General features: G+C 32.8%; 1 long non-coding RNA gene across 1 annotated transcript in view; it reads left to right on the top strand.

Annotated features, from left to right (window-relative positions):
• LOC129523975 (uncharacterized) overlaps positions 1 to 17,413 on the top strand; it is a 51,810-nt gene that overhangs the window by 26,893 nt on the left and 7,504 nt on the right. The window contains exon 4 of the long non-coding RNA XR_008667611.2: positions 3,857 to 4,029. This is a non-coding gene — a long non-coding RNA (uncharacterized lncRNA). The remainder of the gene's footprint in view (positions 1 to 3,856; positions 4,030 to 17,413) is intronic.

Below are 17,413 nucleotides of genomic sequence, written 5' to 3' on the forward strand. Positions count from 1 at the left end.
GATCCGCATGAAGCAAGCTGGGGAGAGGTCAATCAAGAGATTGATTGGAAATCAGTCAAGAGATTGGGGACTCCTGGGGGAGTCAGAAGGAAGGAAAAGCTGTTTCTTTTCTTTCTGACCTCAGGGAGTTGGTGTCTAGACTGCAGGAGAAGATGTATACTGTACTTAGGAAGCTCTCCTTGCTTCTTTGCCAGAAGGTAAGCTGGACTCTATAAAATGGAGGAGACAAGGAATGGCAGGAAGGTTGATTTTCACCACAGTGAGGCAGATCAAGATCTAAACAGGAAAAGGTGTCAGGAGATGACTGTCATGTGGCTTGGGACTTTGGATTCTAAACGCAACCACAACCAATTTCAAGTTTTCTGTGTGATACAGTTCCCGTCCCTGGTTTCTTTTAGTGAAGTCTTATTAAGCATTACACAGCGCAGTTGTGCTTTAGAGAATTGAGGGATGAGCTTACCATTACACTTGCAGTAAAGCTTCTATAGGGGAGAACCACCCGCACCCTGAGACATACATGAAATGAAGCTCAACTCAGAATTGGGGGGTATGGTCCAGCAATAGATGTGGGGTATTCCAAGTGACCGGTGAGTTCCAAAATATAATTTGAGAGCATGTAGCAAATGGTATCAGGATTCCCAGAGGTACTGGGAGAAGGAAACCTCATAAAAGAGTGCCTGTACAAAAGTACATTCGTAACAAAAAAAGTAAAAAGGAAGTGCTACTTTATTTCAAAGTCTTCTGAGGCCTGGAGCATATGCATTAAAACAGTTTTCCTTTGTTCAGCTTTTCTTGTTCTTTGTCCAGTTCCTGACAAAGCAAATGTGTTAAATTCCCTACCTGTAGATAGAAACATTTACAGTTTTATCTTTCCAGTGAAGGCCTTGATTACACTTGAGTAAAAGGCAATAGAACAAGAGGAAGAACAGTGATGTTACAGCATACAAAGAATAATAATAACTTAAAATTGGAAATACTTATTTTTATAAATTATTTTCTCAACATATGTTAATACATTACGTGTGTTAATTTTATGTATAAAACAAATCCAGCTGTACTTACGAATACCTATCAGAATCCTAAACAGTTTGAAAATACCTAATATAGTAAAACTATCACAATATCAACTAAAAATCTCTATTTAATTAAAAATTATTATGAAGATACACATATGTTCACAAGCATAAATTTATTTGATTTGGGATTGTGTACATCTACCTTAGATTGAGATAACTTTAGAAAATATTTAATATGAGAAAAGTAATCTAAATAGCAGGCAGAAGAGGTTTATTTCATACCATCTATTCCTTTCTTCCTTCCCTAAAAGATTCTTTGATATCTCCTCCAAGAAAAAAATCAGAAGGAACCTAGAAAAACTTGTCATGCAGTTTAAGGAATGGCTGTGAGGCCAGCCAAAACAAAGAGTGCAGAAGAAAATGCTTGAATGTAGGGATGTAATGAAAATGATCTGGCTGGTCATAGAAATTGCAGGAGGGATTCTCTCATGAGATGGGAGGTGAAGGATTTCATTTCTAAGCTTCCTTTCGGCACTTAAGATTCTATGAATTTGACACTCTTGTCCACCATTACTTGCTGAATTACACTGGAGTAGGTTTGTTTGTTTAGTTATTAATGTGACTGCCATCTTTGCTTAGCACCCTTCATTCCTTGTGCATTTTTAAACCTTTCTTTTACTTCACCATAATGCAAATACATGTACTTAGATTCTGCCTACACATCAGTAACATTCAAAAGAAAATACATACTTAATCATGCAGGTGCTTTATCCAACATGACACTAAACATTTGCAAAAAGGTGGGATTCCAAACATTCATATTTTAGGGGACACTGAGTTGTAGCTATACCAAATATGTGAAAGCACATGGCAGCCCTGTGATTCATTTAATCTTTGAGGATATGAATAACAACAACAAAGAAGTCGGTGATCTGGGCTACCAATTTCTTGTTTAGTTTTGTTTCTATGGCTTACAAAAATATTTCTTTTATTTCGTTTGACCTCATCATAGAAGGATAAAATTGGTATCAATAATCTCATTTTATAGACAGGAGAATTGAGGCTTAGGTGATTAAAGCAGCTAGCCCAAGGTGACCTAAGTAGTTAATGATGAAGGAGAACTGGGTAATGAGGAAGCAGAGACTTGAATTCAAGTCTTCTGACTTCAGAATTTATTTTCCTTTAGCATCAGATACTGGTTTTACTTTTCTGGAAAATAGGTTTTAGAGTTTATACCTTAATTATTTTATTTTATTTTATTTTGTCTTGAGATGGAGTCTTTGTTGGCAAGCTGGAGTTCAGTGGCACGATCTCGGCTCACTGCAACCTCTGACCCCCTGGTTCAAGCGATTCTCATGCCTCAGCCTCCCAAGTAGCTGGGATTACAGGCAGGTGCCACGACGTCCAGCTAATTTTTGTATTTTTAGTAGAGACGGGGTTTCACCATGTTGACCAGGATGGTCTCTATCTCCTGACCTCGTGATCCGCCCACCTCGGCCTCCCAAAGTGCTGGGATTACAGGCGTGAGCCACTGCGCCCAGCCTATGCCTTAATGTTTTTACACCTCATTGGAAATGGTTCGAATCAGAATTATCAAATGCAAGGAAAACAGTTATGGTATAACTAGAATATAGCAGAATATAATGTATGATTGCTTAGTTTTATATTATTTCTGTAGCTTTAAATAAAGGAAAAATGCTTAATGGTGTCCTTTTCTGATTAAAAAAAAAGTTTTCTGTTTCCTTCTCTGAATCAATTTACCATGCTTTCAGTATCACAACAGTTTTCAGTTGAGCTTTTATTTGTAAAGGTAGAAGCTTCTTGAGACGATTTCTTTTTGTGGTCGATAAAGCATTTTCCCCTCCTCCTCAACAGACTACCACTGGACCTGACAGTGGTAAAAACTGTCTCCCTATGCCAGAGAGTCCTCTGTAGCTTCTATGAAGAGGCAAGGTGCCTTTTTGCAGAGACAAAGTATATGTCATCTTCCTCCCCATCTTTTGTTAGGCTAAATTTGAGGGACTAGAATATAGATGTTTTCAAAATATTGATTAATATGGTTGTTTCTATGTTAAAAAATAAATTGAATCAGTTGTTTAGCATCAAGTGTACAATAGAAATTATGTTGATTTTTTTCCCCACATGTCAGTTGGCTGTTATGGTAAATATTTTGGCACTGTATAGACATCAACATTGTCCACATCATGCCAAAATGACGTGTTGACAAAAGAAAAATGCAAAAAAAACTGGTTATATCATGTTTTATAGGTACAACTGTATTTTTCCTGATGTTATGTATTTTTTTCTAAAGCAGTATAATTATATGATGTTTTATAATTTCTTATGGATATAAAATTTGGGATATTTTTCTTGATTTTAGAAGGAGTCAGAATTATTAAGAGCCTATTTACTCATTTAGGTAGCTAATCTAAAAATTGACTTCATCTTAAAGACTGACTTAAAATACAAATTTTCTATAAAATTATGCTGGCCATAGTAAATTAAATAAAAATTAAGACAATAAGTAAAATATACATATATAAAACATATCTATGATCATAGAATGAATTAATAGTAGAATTTTGGCTCAGACTATTTCTATTCATGAATAAAATAAGAAATATAGTTAAATAATTGGGAAAACAATATAATTGGATATTTCTTTAGGAGTCACTAGAATATATAAACACAAAGATGAATCACTTAGCATATACTTAGTGCAGTTATAGGGGATGTGAGGGACACCCTGCTTTGGTTGAGGAAAACGTAATATTTATTAAACAATGTTGAAAATATACAGCAGAATTCAAGTGCTAAAATACATTCTATAATTGCTTTAGGGGTACCAAGGAATAAAAGATTGATGAAGGCTGTGTTAAAGAAGTGGTGTTCCAGCTGAGCCTGAAAGCAAAGGTCAAGTTTGAATTGATAGAGGTGAGAAAAGAAGACATTCTAGATGAGAAGGGCAACGTGAGGCAACGTGAGGAAAATCCTAAGGGTGAAAGTAAGCAGGGTGAGCATTTCCACATTGTATGTGAAAATATAATACTGAGTGCCTTTATTTTAGACATGGTTCTAGAAAATATCTTGAATTTTCCATCTCCTTTCTGATTTTGCAGACCTTGGCTTTATTGAAGTGTTGGAACAGTACTAGTAATAATGTTTATTAGACAATAATGAAAAGAAGAATGATATCTCAGTAATCCCCCCGTCATATTGTTTGTGTAATCTGCACTTATAGTCCTCACTGCCAACATATATTAATAAACAACCAGCCTCAAATGCTGTTCTCCAAATCCATTACTTAAATAGTGCTTTGCAAGTAATATGTTGAAGAGACTACGGTCTTGAGATTCAAAATAATGATGTAATTCAGCTAGATTTTGAGGCAGAGGTGGAGAAAGAAGGGCTGTGCAAAATAGCATGATGAACTCTGGTCTTCCTATTGGATACTTTTAAGCTTTTCTCTAGGTTTCTTGAGACAAAGCCTTTTTTTTTTTTTTTTTTTAACAACTAATGGGCAACTCCAAACCCCTGTATATTTATGAAACAACTAATGAGCAACCCCAAACCCCTATATATTAATGCTGTATGTGTGGGTATGACAAGAGACATTTTATCTGCATGCAGATAAAATGATATGGTTAGGCTTTGTAGCCCCCACCTGAATCTCATCTTGAATTGTAATCCCCGGTTGTTGAGGGAGCAACCTGGTGGGAAATGATAGGATTATGGAGGCAGTTTTCATCTTACTGTTCTCATGATAGTGAGTTCTCACGAGATCTGATGGTTTTATAAGCATCTGGCATTCCCCCTGCTTGCACTTCTCTCCTGCCTGCTGCCATGTTAATACGTACCTGCTTCCCTTTCCGCCATGATTGTAAGTTTCCTGAGGCCTCTCCAGCTATGTGGAACTGTGAGTAAATTGTACCCCTTTCTTTTATAAATTACCCAGCCTCGGGCAGTTCTTTATAGCAGTGTGAAAACAAACTAATACATAACATTACAGGCATTCAGAGCTTTATAATCAAAGGAAAAAAGTAGGGAAGAAGTAGAAATAACTAAATAGAGAATGATTTATCAGGAGAATAGAGTGAGGTCTGCTGGAAAATTCCCTCAAAAACAGGGCAATAGGTGAGAATATTTTTTGGTAGTTCACAAAGCAACCTTTCACTTTTAATAGTTATATGTTGAATATACATTAGTATACTACAAAGTGAGTGGTGTGTGTGTGTGTGTGTGTAATAAGCACAAGAAAACCACAAAATAGTGTGTAGTTTTTACAGTGTGGTTCCCAAACAGTAACAGTATCACCTGGGAGCTTAGAAATGCAAATCGTCAAGCACCACCGCAGATAGACTGAATCAGAAACTTTGCAGGTGAAGCCCAGCAATCCCTCCAGGTGATTCTAATGTGTACTAAAGTTTGAGAACCACTAATTTGATGAATATATAATTGCTTAGGGTAAGGCTAAATTAAAAATCTATTTAAATTTAATTTAAAAATAAATTTTGGTATATAAGTCATAGTTTAAAAAGATAAATATAATGAAAGTAGTATTTGAGTTACTGAAGTTAAAAATAGTGCTCTCCTTTGTAGTGTAAAAACTGCGGCTTGGCAGAAATTACAGTGAAGAACAAATAAGAAAATGAGGAAAAATAATGAAAGAAAGAAGGAAGGAAATGGGGTTTAATGTCAACCAACATGTATCAGTAAGAAGCATGTGGAAGATCCTTTATCAAAATATTCAGTAAGTCATTTGTTGGGACTAGCTTGTCTAATGTTGAATATCTGAACCTCATTATTACAAATAGTCCAGTTAAAGATAGCAGGGCAGAAAAATCCTTGACTTTATGTCCCAAGCACAGAATCACTTCCCAGATGGCCTGACTTAATGGACATTTTGTTTGTTAAAACATCAAATGTCTAAAAGCAAATTAGAGTCATTTGGGTAAAAAAAAAACAAACCCATCCTTAATTTTCTTTCTATTTGGCAGTAATCCAGTTTGAATTTTTCTTGTGCCACTATCTATAATAAAGGAATTTGTGTAAACTTCAGGGGATTATATTCTCTTTCACAGAGAATGCCCAAGATAGGTTATTTCAGCCTCCAATGTGAAGCAAATGTGAAATTCTGGGTTTTTTTCTAGACTTAGATTTAATAATCTAATACCTGAATTGATTTTATCATGCAAATGCCTATTGGTAAATTTAATAAATCATAATCTTTAATGAGGTAATTTCTGGATATAGAGCATATTAACTCTAAAGAAATAAATATCAGGCATTAAACAAAGAATCTTAGTTTAGGCTTTGTCTCTAGTTTATACTACTGGGTTTAATTATATATTTTAAATATTCAGCATCTACTTTAAATTCCAGTAGCTAATCATATTATTCAGTGGCTATAAAATCCACTTTTGTTGGATCTTTATTATTCAAGTATTCTACTACATGCAATAAGAAATAAACAATATACATACTAGAAATATCAGAAGAGAGTAGCAAGCATCAGCAATCCTTCACTTGGGAAGAGGCGAGAGTTCAGAAAGAGACTTTATGTCATGAGTAGGGCTTGAGAGAAGCTGAAGATGGAGCAGGAACATCAAATCACCAAATGAAACCTTCAGTACTCCACATGTCACACTAACCACAAGGAAACTGTGGTCCATCACTGGAGAAATTTGAGGTTGGTAGCGCACTGAGATAACTACAGCAGCTACAAAACTCTCATCCATTTCAATTACTGGTGAGACTGACTCAACTACTAACACTAACAGTCTTAGATAAGAAAAGATATATCAATTTCAGGGTACAAATAATAGTATCTCAGTCTCTACTGTTTCTTGACACACAATGTTTGATGTTTATTCGTATCTACTTTCATTCCTGTTTTTGTTTTTTCCTGGTGCGTGTGTCAGACAAAAAAAAAAAATGACCCATTGGCAAGAAAACAAAATAGTCAGTAGAAATGGAAATAGAGATATCCCAGATGTTGAAAATTTTCAGCAGTCTTTGAAATAACTATGATTAATATTTTAAATATCCAGCAAAAATGTAGACAAAATATTAACAGAATTTCAGTAGAAGGCTGGGAAGTATAAAAAAGTAGTAAATTGAAAATGCTTAACAAACAAATAATTCCTTTGATGCACTTATCTGTAAACTAGACAGAGAAGAGGAAAGAATCAATGAATTTGAAGATAAGTCATTTGAAATAATTCAACTCGAAACACAAATAGGAAAAAGGAGAAGAAAACAGAATTAAACATCCAGGAATGTGGGACACTATCAAACTCTACAAAATACCTAGACTTGGCATCCCAGAATGAGAACAGGGAATAGTGAGAACCCAACAATTCATGTAGAGTTACAGGCCAAGAATTCACCAAAATTTACTGAAGTCAACAAGCAACAGTTCCAAAAATCTCAAAGAACCCCTAGCAGGCTGAATATACCTAGGCATATCATAATCAAACTGCTTAGAAACAAAAATAAAGAAAAAATCTTGAAAATACCCAAAGAAAAAAGAAAAATATAGAGAAGAACAAAGTTAATAATGGCAGTAGACTTTTCATCAGAAAGCTAGTAAGAAAAACAAAAAGAAGAAAAGAGAAAAACAATGAAGTGACATGTCAACTGGGTAAAGAAATAAAACAAAACAACTTGTCAACCAATAATTCTATACCCAACTAAGTCCCTTTTAAAAACAAGTAAAAAATATGTATTTTTTCACATTAAAAACAAAAATAGAGAATTTATCACCAGCTTAACTGCACCACAAGCTATGTTATTTAAAATAAGTCTTATAGACAGAAATAATATGAGGTCAGTTGGAAATCTGTGTCATCGGAAAGGAATGGATATGCCCCAGAAATGGTAAAAATGTAGATAAATATATTAAAGATTATTTTCCCTTACTTTTGACCTTTTTAAAAGATAAATGACACTTTATAACAAAAAGAATAGTAAAATATTGTGAGGTTAATAACCTATGTAAAAGCAAAATATATGACAGTAGTACAAATGATAGGAAGGAAGAAATAGAAGTATACTGTTGTAAGGGTCTTGTGTTGTGCAAAAAGTGGTATGCTATTATGTGAAGGTAAGCTATGATAAGCTAACAAAGCATATTGTAAAATGCAGAGCAACAATTGAAAAAATAAAACAAAGATATATAGCTAATAAGCTGATAGTGGACATAAAATAAAATCATTAAAGTGCTCAATTCAAAATATGGCAGAAAAAGAGCAAGAATGAAACGAAGAACAGATGGAATACTAGATAAGAAATGGCAAGATGTAATCCCAACCATATTATAGATTTAAGCCCAACCCTATCAAAAAGTATATTTGATATAAATATAAGTATATAAATATATATATTTATATAAAGTATATAAATATATATATTTATATAAAGTATATATATATTTATATAAAGTATATATATATAAAGTATATATATATTTATATAAAGTATATATATTTATATAAAGTATATATATATTTATATAAAGTATATATATATTTATATAAAGTATATATATATTTATATAAAGTATATATATATTTAAAGTATATAAATATATATATTTATATAAAGTATATAAATATATATATTTATATAAAGTATATAAATATATATATTTATATAAAGTATATAAATATATATATTTATATAAAGTATATAAATATATATATTTATATAAAGTATATAAATATATATATTTATATAAAGTATATAAATATATATATTTATATAAAGTATATAAATATATATATTTATATAAAGTATATAAATATACTTTTGATATAAATGATACATGCAATTTACATGTAGAAATGGCCAAATTGGATTTTAAAAAGGCTCAAATATATACTATTTATAAGAAAATTATTTTAATATAATGAAATAGGTCAAAAGTAAAAGGATGGAAAATATATACCATAAAACACTAATCCAAAGAAAAATGGATATTAACAGAGATAAAGAAAGAAATTGCATGGTGAAAAAAGGTCCATTAATCGGGAAAGCATAACAATCGTAACAATCCTAAAGGTAAGATTTGAATCACCTAATAATGATACTTCAAAATACATAAAGCAGAAAAATGATAGAACTGCAAGGACAAATGGACAGATGCACAATTATAGTTTGAGATTTTCAACACTCTCCTCTCAATAATAGATAGAATAAATAGGCAAAAAATATTTAAACCTACAGTTAATACTGTACTTTTACTTAATAGTAAAAACCTGTACGACCATATCTAGTCAACATTGTTAGAGGTCATAGTCACTTCAGTAAGTCAAGAGAATGCATACTGATTGTAAAGAAATACTGTGAGCTCTTCACTCACTGATGATATGATTGTTAATATAAAAAAATCCCAAATGTAAATTTATAAAAACCTAACACTAAAAAGTGTCAGCTACCAAGGCCATAAAATTTAAAGTTAATATTTTAATACTCAATTGATTTATTTATATACTAGTAATAAATAATTTAAAATGAAAATTTAAAAAGAATACTTTATCCAACAGCATCAAAAAAATGAGATTCTTCTAATCACTTCAGTGAAATATATGCAAGACATGCGCTTTGAAAATTATTAAACATTTCTGAAATTAAAGAATATCTAAAGTAACAGAACTATATAATGTATTTATTGATTGACTCAATATTGTTAAAATATTACTTCCCAAATTGATCTGCAGATCTAATGCATTTTCATTCAAATTCAAATCAGGACTACTTTGGGGAACTGACAAGTTTATTAAATTTGTATGAAAACATCAAGAATTTAGAATAGCCTATACAATTTAGAAAAAGAAAAAATATCTGGGCACTTACACTGCTTGAATTATCAGTGAGTTAGCAGTTAGCTTTACTTAGTACAAATCTACGTTAATAAAGACAATGTGGTATTGACATAAGAACAATCATATAGATCGATGGAACAGAATAGACTACAGAAATAGACTCACATGTGTTAATTATGTTCAAATTAACTTGATAAAATAATTCAATGGGGAAAGAATAGTCTATTGAACAGTGTTGGAATAATTTGATATCTATATAAAATATAAACTTTGACAATTAAAAAAATTAACATTATGAACGATAGAGCTAAACATAAGAACCAAAGGTGTAAAACTTTTAGGGGAAGACAAGAGAAGCTCTTTGTGACTCTGTTAGCCAATGATTTCTTGGTATCAAGGACCATTTGTCACATCTTTGTAGGATAGAACCCTGTAGAGTGACTGATACATAGTAATATTGAAGAGAAACATACTCAGTATATAAACACATTTTCAGAAAGTTTTGAAAGCTGATTCGAGTAGTATGAACCCTCAATTATGCTGGCTTCTTGCCTAGAACCTTCATAAACTTTTGCATGTTGGAAGCATAGGCCCCTAATTTGATTCTGGAAATTCAGAATTTCTATATTCATTTGACAATTGGGACACTCTCTAACAAAATATTACTCTATTTGAATGACATGTATTTCTATGGCTTCTTGAGCTCTCCAAATTTCCAGGAATGTTTTTCTAAGTCATCCTTGACTTCATGATGGAAAATACTGGCATATCACCTAGGTCGTGTTTTGGATGTGGACATGGACTTGTGTATGAGAGTCATTAGGTGGGTTCCAGGTCTTCTGTGGGAATCATGCAATTTACAGATCCTGCTCTTGCTCCTTTTTCTTTCTTTTATTCTCCCATTCACTTACTTGCTTCTACCTTGTTTTGATCACCTTCCTATTTTATAAGGATAAGAAGAAAGACAAGGTGTGAAATATGAGAAGGGAAATGAAAGAGAATAATTAAATGCAAGAGAATAAAACATGTAGATACATAGAATTCTGGAAACAGAATGATAAATCTTTCAAGGAAGAGCGAAATCCAAATAAAATTGTTAAAAGCTCCATCTGTGAACATACAAGCTAGCCAGAGAGTGGGGTTGAAGTTGGAAGTATTTGGGTTTTTAAAGTCTTCCTATCCATGAAATAATGTACAAAGTAAACTAAAATATTTTATTAGACATTGTTAAATGTCATTGAAAGTCATTTTCTAGGAAAATGTTGTTTCCTCCAAACAACTTTGTAGGTAATAAATTTTCAATCTAAAATCTAGAAAAGACTTCACAAGTTCTAAAGATTTTCATAGAACCTCAGCCATCTTTAGTTCTCCCTATTGAGGATGTTGCACATTTTTGGAATTGATTCAGAGAACAGTTAAGCACCATCTGTGTGCCATTTACAGTAGGAAAAAAAGTATCTTTAAACTATTCTGAGATTTTTTTATTCTTGTTGGACAAAGTAGAATCAGTTCTGGTTTCAGGAAGCAACTTGGCATAACTCAACTTAAAAGAATGAAAAACTGATATAAAAGCCTTGCTGAAGATGATATCATAATAAACACATGTGCTTATTATAAAAAAATTAATGCATAAAATTGCAGGTTATCTGGCAAAGTTGTAGGAATCTTATTAATAGGCTTGGAGTGATCGTTAACCTATGGGTGATCAACAGAAACTAATTCATAGGCTGCTTCTATATGACATGAAATACTTGTTTTCAAATGGTTATAATGATTCAAAGACATGACATGTCAGGCAGTAATCACGTAATCACATAATTCATTAAGCAAAATAGTTCAAAGTTGGCATACAGTCTCAACTATAAATTATAGTTATTCAAATATTTTATAGTTACATTTTAACGTGAGAGGTACTTTTTTAAATTAAAAATATTAGAAGCAACTTACTTTTTTTTTTTCCTTTTTTTTGAGAAAGAGTCTCACTCTGTTGCCCAGGCTGGAGTGCAGTGGCACGATCTCAACTTACTGCAACCTCCACCTCCCGGGTTAAGCGAGTCTCCTGCCTTGGCCTCCCGAGTAGCTGGGATTACAGGCTCCTGCTACCATGCCTGGCTAATTTTTGTATTCTTAGTAGAGACAGGGTTTCGCCATGTTGGACAGGCTGGTCTCGAACTCCTGGCCTCAGGTGATCTGCCCTCCTCGGCCTCCCAGAGTGATGGGATTACAGGCATGAGCCACTGCGCCTGGCCTAGAAGCAACTTACTTTCTAAATGAGACACAAACTATGATAACTATACATAGACATAGATGGACTCTTTAATCAAGAAATGTATAAAAAGAAAATATGATATATTTAATATCTATAACATTATTCAGTAGTAAATAGAAATATAGCAATTCAATTTCTTGTTTCAATTATTTTTATTTATACACAGCTCATGTAAAACCTAAAATTTTCCCTTTCAGTTTTCTAGTTCTCCAGTGACTTGCATTTAATGGATGGCTTGCATTTCATGAATGGATACATAAGTGGCTATATTTTTTCTGTTTTAGCATTTATTTATCCTCACTATTATATTACCATCATCCTTGACAATTCAAGAATATATATGCAGTGCATAATACTATACACTTTCATTGAATCCCAGAGCCTTGTCAATGGTTAGGATTCTATAACACAAACACTGTGTCTGCCACTTTGTGCTGAGTGTTGGATGCACAATCTAAACCTTAGAAGAAGCTCAAGCTTTTTCATTCCTTGAAGCAATGTGCTGACTGGGTCATGGCTAAGGAGACCTAGGATCTAGACCCAGACCTAGTTCTGGAGTTGCATCTTTACGTGCTAAGAGCAAGAAGCCTTTGTCTCCATATGAAATGGAATTTTGGTATTCTTAACTCCTTGATTTTATTTTTATATTTGGAGTATTTTATCTTTAATATATCTGATGTGGCATAATGGGCTTTAGTAAAAAACAGAAAAAAAAAAAAAACCAAGGGGAAGAAGAAATTGTCCTGGGCAAGATACATTTTTCTTGTTTGGAAAAAATATGTCCTTATATAAAGTCCTGCCTACTTTCTAATGGCCAAGTATTCCATATATAAATTTGCAATAAAATGTATTAATAGTAGTGATAAATATATGACATTTTCTTAGACTTTTCCTTTGTACCCATCTGTTCAGGACCTAGTTTGTGTGACTGGTCAAGTATTCAGGTTGTCAGGACTTTGAATCTTACTCTACCTTGAAGATATATCTGATCCTGAGATTTCTTTTGGTCTCCTCATATGGTTCCTTTCACTAGGACTGCAAATTCCTTGAACACTTTCATGTTTCTCATAGGCTATGTGTAGTACGTGCTAGAACACTTAAGACAGTAGAAACTGATCCTAAAGCTGTGCATTATGTGTCTAAGATAATGACTTCATGGTCATCTTTATCGTATCAATAAATCCAATTTCACCAGTTGTGTTAAAGTGAAGATACAACATTAAGAAAAAAAAGAAGAGGATCTTAAATCCTGTTATCTCAATGCTTTAAAGTAGACTTCAGAGCAAGCAAAGGTTAGGTAAAACGAAGAGAATAGAGAAGGGAAGGGAAAGACAGGCATTTAAGAGCAGTCCTGAGATATCTTAAATGTAATAAAAATGATTTTCCTTAATGATATTCTTAGGATATAATATTTTTCTGGAGCAGGGAGAAATACCTGTACCTTTTCTTTCTTCTCATCTAATAGAAATCCTACTCTACGATTGTAGTTTCCTCCAGTTAGAAATTCTTCACTCATTCTTATTGATATTTTTTAATTCTTAAAGATCATAATCTAGGGCAGATATGATACATTCAAAGAAATTTTCCCTTATTTTCCTTTGGACATTTAAGGTATTTGTTTATAATTATTATTAATTATAAAATTGTTTTGTATTCTCATGGTTCATGTTCATGAATTAACCTATATTCTTTTTTACAGTTTGGAAATGATCTTATTTATATTCCCAACTTGCTTAGTGTCTAGGACTAGTAAGTGCTCAATAAAGTCTGATTACTGGGTTTATCAATAAATGGAGAAATGAATGACTGAATGAACCTCAACATATACTTTGGTGTAAATAAGTTCATATCAAAGTGTAAATGACACTTGATCACTTTGTGTTATTTCTTGAAAGTTGTAGTTTGGGAGGGTAGATAAAAAACAAGCCATTGGAGTATCTGAAGATCAAAGAGGATGAATCTAAGCATAAAAACATACCGTAAAAGGGAGTCTTTAAGCAAATGTATAGGAAGCTGCTGAAGATGGCATATGTTAATCCTTGCTTTAGAGTCAAGAACTGATTCTTATTTATCTTATTATTTCCAGTATTTAACACAGTGCTTTGCATAGATTTTAAAGAATGTTTGTTGATTAATTACAGCTGATATGTATTAAGTTCTTAATATATGACCAAATCTGTGCCAAGTGCTTTATACAGTCTCTGCTTTATACCTTACATTGATAATATAAGGTTTTATTATGAATATTGATATTATTAATATTTATAATAAAATAATATTGTATTTTATGAATGTGGAAACAGAGACTTAGAGAGTTTTTAATATTATTAATATTAATAATAAAATAATATTATTGTCTTTATTTTACGAATGAGGAATCAGAGGCTTAGAAAATTTTGGAAATTATGCTGAGGCCACACAGCAAGTTTTGAGACCAAAATTTAAATCCAGAGGTCTTATCTATCCTAAGAATCTAAACTCATAACTTCTAGGATTTCATAATGTATCTTTCAGTTTATCTTTATTTAGGTAAGTAAAAACTCCAAATATAAAACAGTGCTTAGATCCTGCAGAGTCATATTATATTATCCTAGTCTATAAGTGGCCAATAGGTGATGAAGACATGCTTAAATGTTTTAGAGAAATCAGAGGTCATTCATTGGGACAGAAAGCACATTTTGTTCAATTACAGTCATGCTATTCTATCTACATAACCTGTTTCTCTCAGGAGGATGAAGATTTAGGACGCATTGGAAATTTGCTTTTTAAATGGCTTCTGAGAGCTTTCTATATCAAATACAAATATATATGTCTGTCCATTCTCTATAGCAATTCTCTAAGTGTTGTCCAGAGACAGAGAGGGTCCTTGAAATTATTTCTTTAAATCCAAAGTAAAAATAATAATATTGGAATGCCAAGAGAATTCCAATGGGGAAATTTTTTTTTTTTTTTTTTAACCAATGGTGCTGGGACAACTGGATATTCACATGCTGAATAAGGAAAGTATACCTCTACCTCATGCTATATACAGAGTTAATGCAAAACGGATTAAATACCTAAATTTATTTATTTTAGCTGAAAGCTAAAACTCTATACTTCTTAGATAAAGCCAGGTATAAATTTTTATAACCTGTAATTAGGTAATGGTTTTTTAGATATGACACTAAAGTGACAAAAAATAAATAGGTAAGTTCGACATCATCATAGTTAAAACCTTCTGGGCTTCAAAAGACATCATAAAGAAAGTGAAAAGATAATCTACGGTATGGGAGAAAATTTTTTACAAATCTTATATCTGAAAAGGGACTTGTATCTAGAATATACAGTTGACCCTTGAACAACACAGATTTAAACTGTGAGGGTCTACTTATGTGTGGATTCTTTCAATAAATGTTACACTGAGTGTGCCTGCTTCTTCTGCCTCCCCTTCTGTCTCCTCCACTTCTTTCACCTCTGCCACTCCTGAAACAGCCAGACCAACCCATCCTCTTCCCCCTCCTCAGCCTACTCAATGTGAAGATGACAAGGATGAAGATCTTTATGATTATCCACTTTCACCTAATGAATAGTATTTTCTTTTTCTTATTTTTAAATATTTTTGCTTCTCTAGTTTATATTAAGCTGTATATATACAATATATAATACATATAATATACAAAATGTATGTTAACTGTTTATGTAATCAGTAAGGCCTCCAGTCAATAATAGGCTATTAGTAGTTAAGTTTTTGAAGAGTTAAAAGCTACATGAGAATTTTTGACTGTGCAGGGAGTCAGCACCACAACCTCTGTTCTTCAGGGGTCAACTATATAAAGAACTAATAAAACTCAATAATAAAGTTACAAATAACCCATTTAACAAATGGGCAAAGGATCTGAATAGATAGTTCTCCAAAGATACACAAATAACCAGTAAGTACATAAAATGATGTTCATCATTAAACATCAGGAAAATACAAGTCAAAATCACAATGAGTTGTAATTTCACATCTACTAGGATAGCTATGATAAAAAAAAGCAATAATAACAAGTGTTGTCAAAGTTGTGGAGAAGTCAGTACTTTCATACACTGCTCGTTGGAATGTAAAATGGTGTCACTGCTATGGAAAATAGTGTGGTAATTTCTAAGGTAGTTATATGACCCAGAAATGCCACTCTTAGGTATATGCCCAAGAGAAAAACATATGTCCACACAAAACTTATGTAAGAATGTTTATATTAACATTATTTATGGAAAGAAAATGTGGAAACAGTCCAGATGTCCTTCAAATGATGAATAGGTAAATAAAATGTGGCATAGCCATACAATGGAATATGAGTCATCAAAAGAAATGAATGACTGATATATGCCGTGACCAGCCAACACAGCTATTTTTCAAGAAAATGCATTATTCAAACTGACAAGAGAGTGGTTTATTATTGTAGAGTATGCATGAATAAAAGCTATATCAACAATGAGCTACATACAAAATTGGTATGCATATGTTGGGCAAAGTCTATGGTTGAATTCTACACTGGTGTCAATGAGGTTGGGCAAAAAACAACTAGTAGTAAAAGAAGAACTACGTAGAGTGTAAATTTAAAAACAATCAGATATTACAGTGGGTTGGGAGACATTCACAATTTGATGATCTGAAATAGAGAGACCTCCTTGAGTAATTGGGACATGCAGGAGAGACCTCAGAAAGCCACACCTTAGGAGTAGAATGGAACAAAATCTAGAATAAAAGTTACTGTAAACCTGCCCTAGCAATCCTCAGAATGATCATTTAAAAAACTGTCTTCTAGAATAAAACATTCTTTTATAAAAGACAACAAAATTTATACAACCAACAATGCCATATTACAATTCTTATCATCCATTCAAAAATTACATGTAAAGAAGTAGGGCAGGCAGGCGTGGTGGCTCACGCCTGTAATTCCAGCACTTTGGGAGGCCGAGGTGGGTGGATCAAGAGGTCAGGAGATCGAGACCATCCTGGCTAACACGGTGAAACCCCATCTCTACTAAAAATATAAACAATTAGCCGGGCATGGTGGCATGTACCTGTAGTCCCAGCTACTCGGGAGGCTGAGGCAGGAGAATCTCTTGAACCCGGGAGGTGGAGATTGCAGTGAGCCAAGCTTGTGCCACTGCACTGCAGCCTGGGCAACAGAGCAAGACTCTGTCTCAAAAAGAAGAAAAAAAAAGTAGGGCAATAAACTCATAGTCAGTAGATACATTGGTCACCAGAATTGAACTCAGAAATGGTATAAATTAAGGGACAATATTTTGTTATATAAAAGGCCATAATGTAAATATTT

The sequence above is a fragment of the Gorilla gorilla genome, chromosome 7 (genome assembly GCF_029281585.2).
Source record: "Gorilla gorilla gorilla isolate KB3781 chromosome 7, NHGRI_mGorGor1-v2.1_pri, whole genome shotgun sequence".
NCBI lineage: Eukaryota > Metazoa > Chordata > Mammalia > Primates > Hominidae > Gorilla > Gorilla gorilla.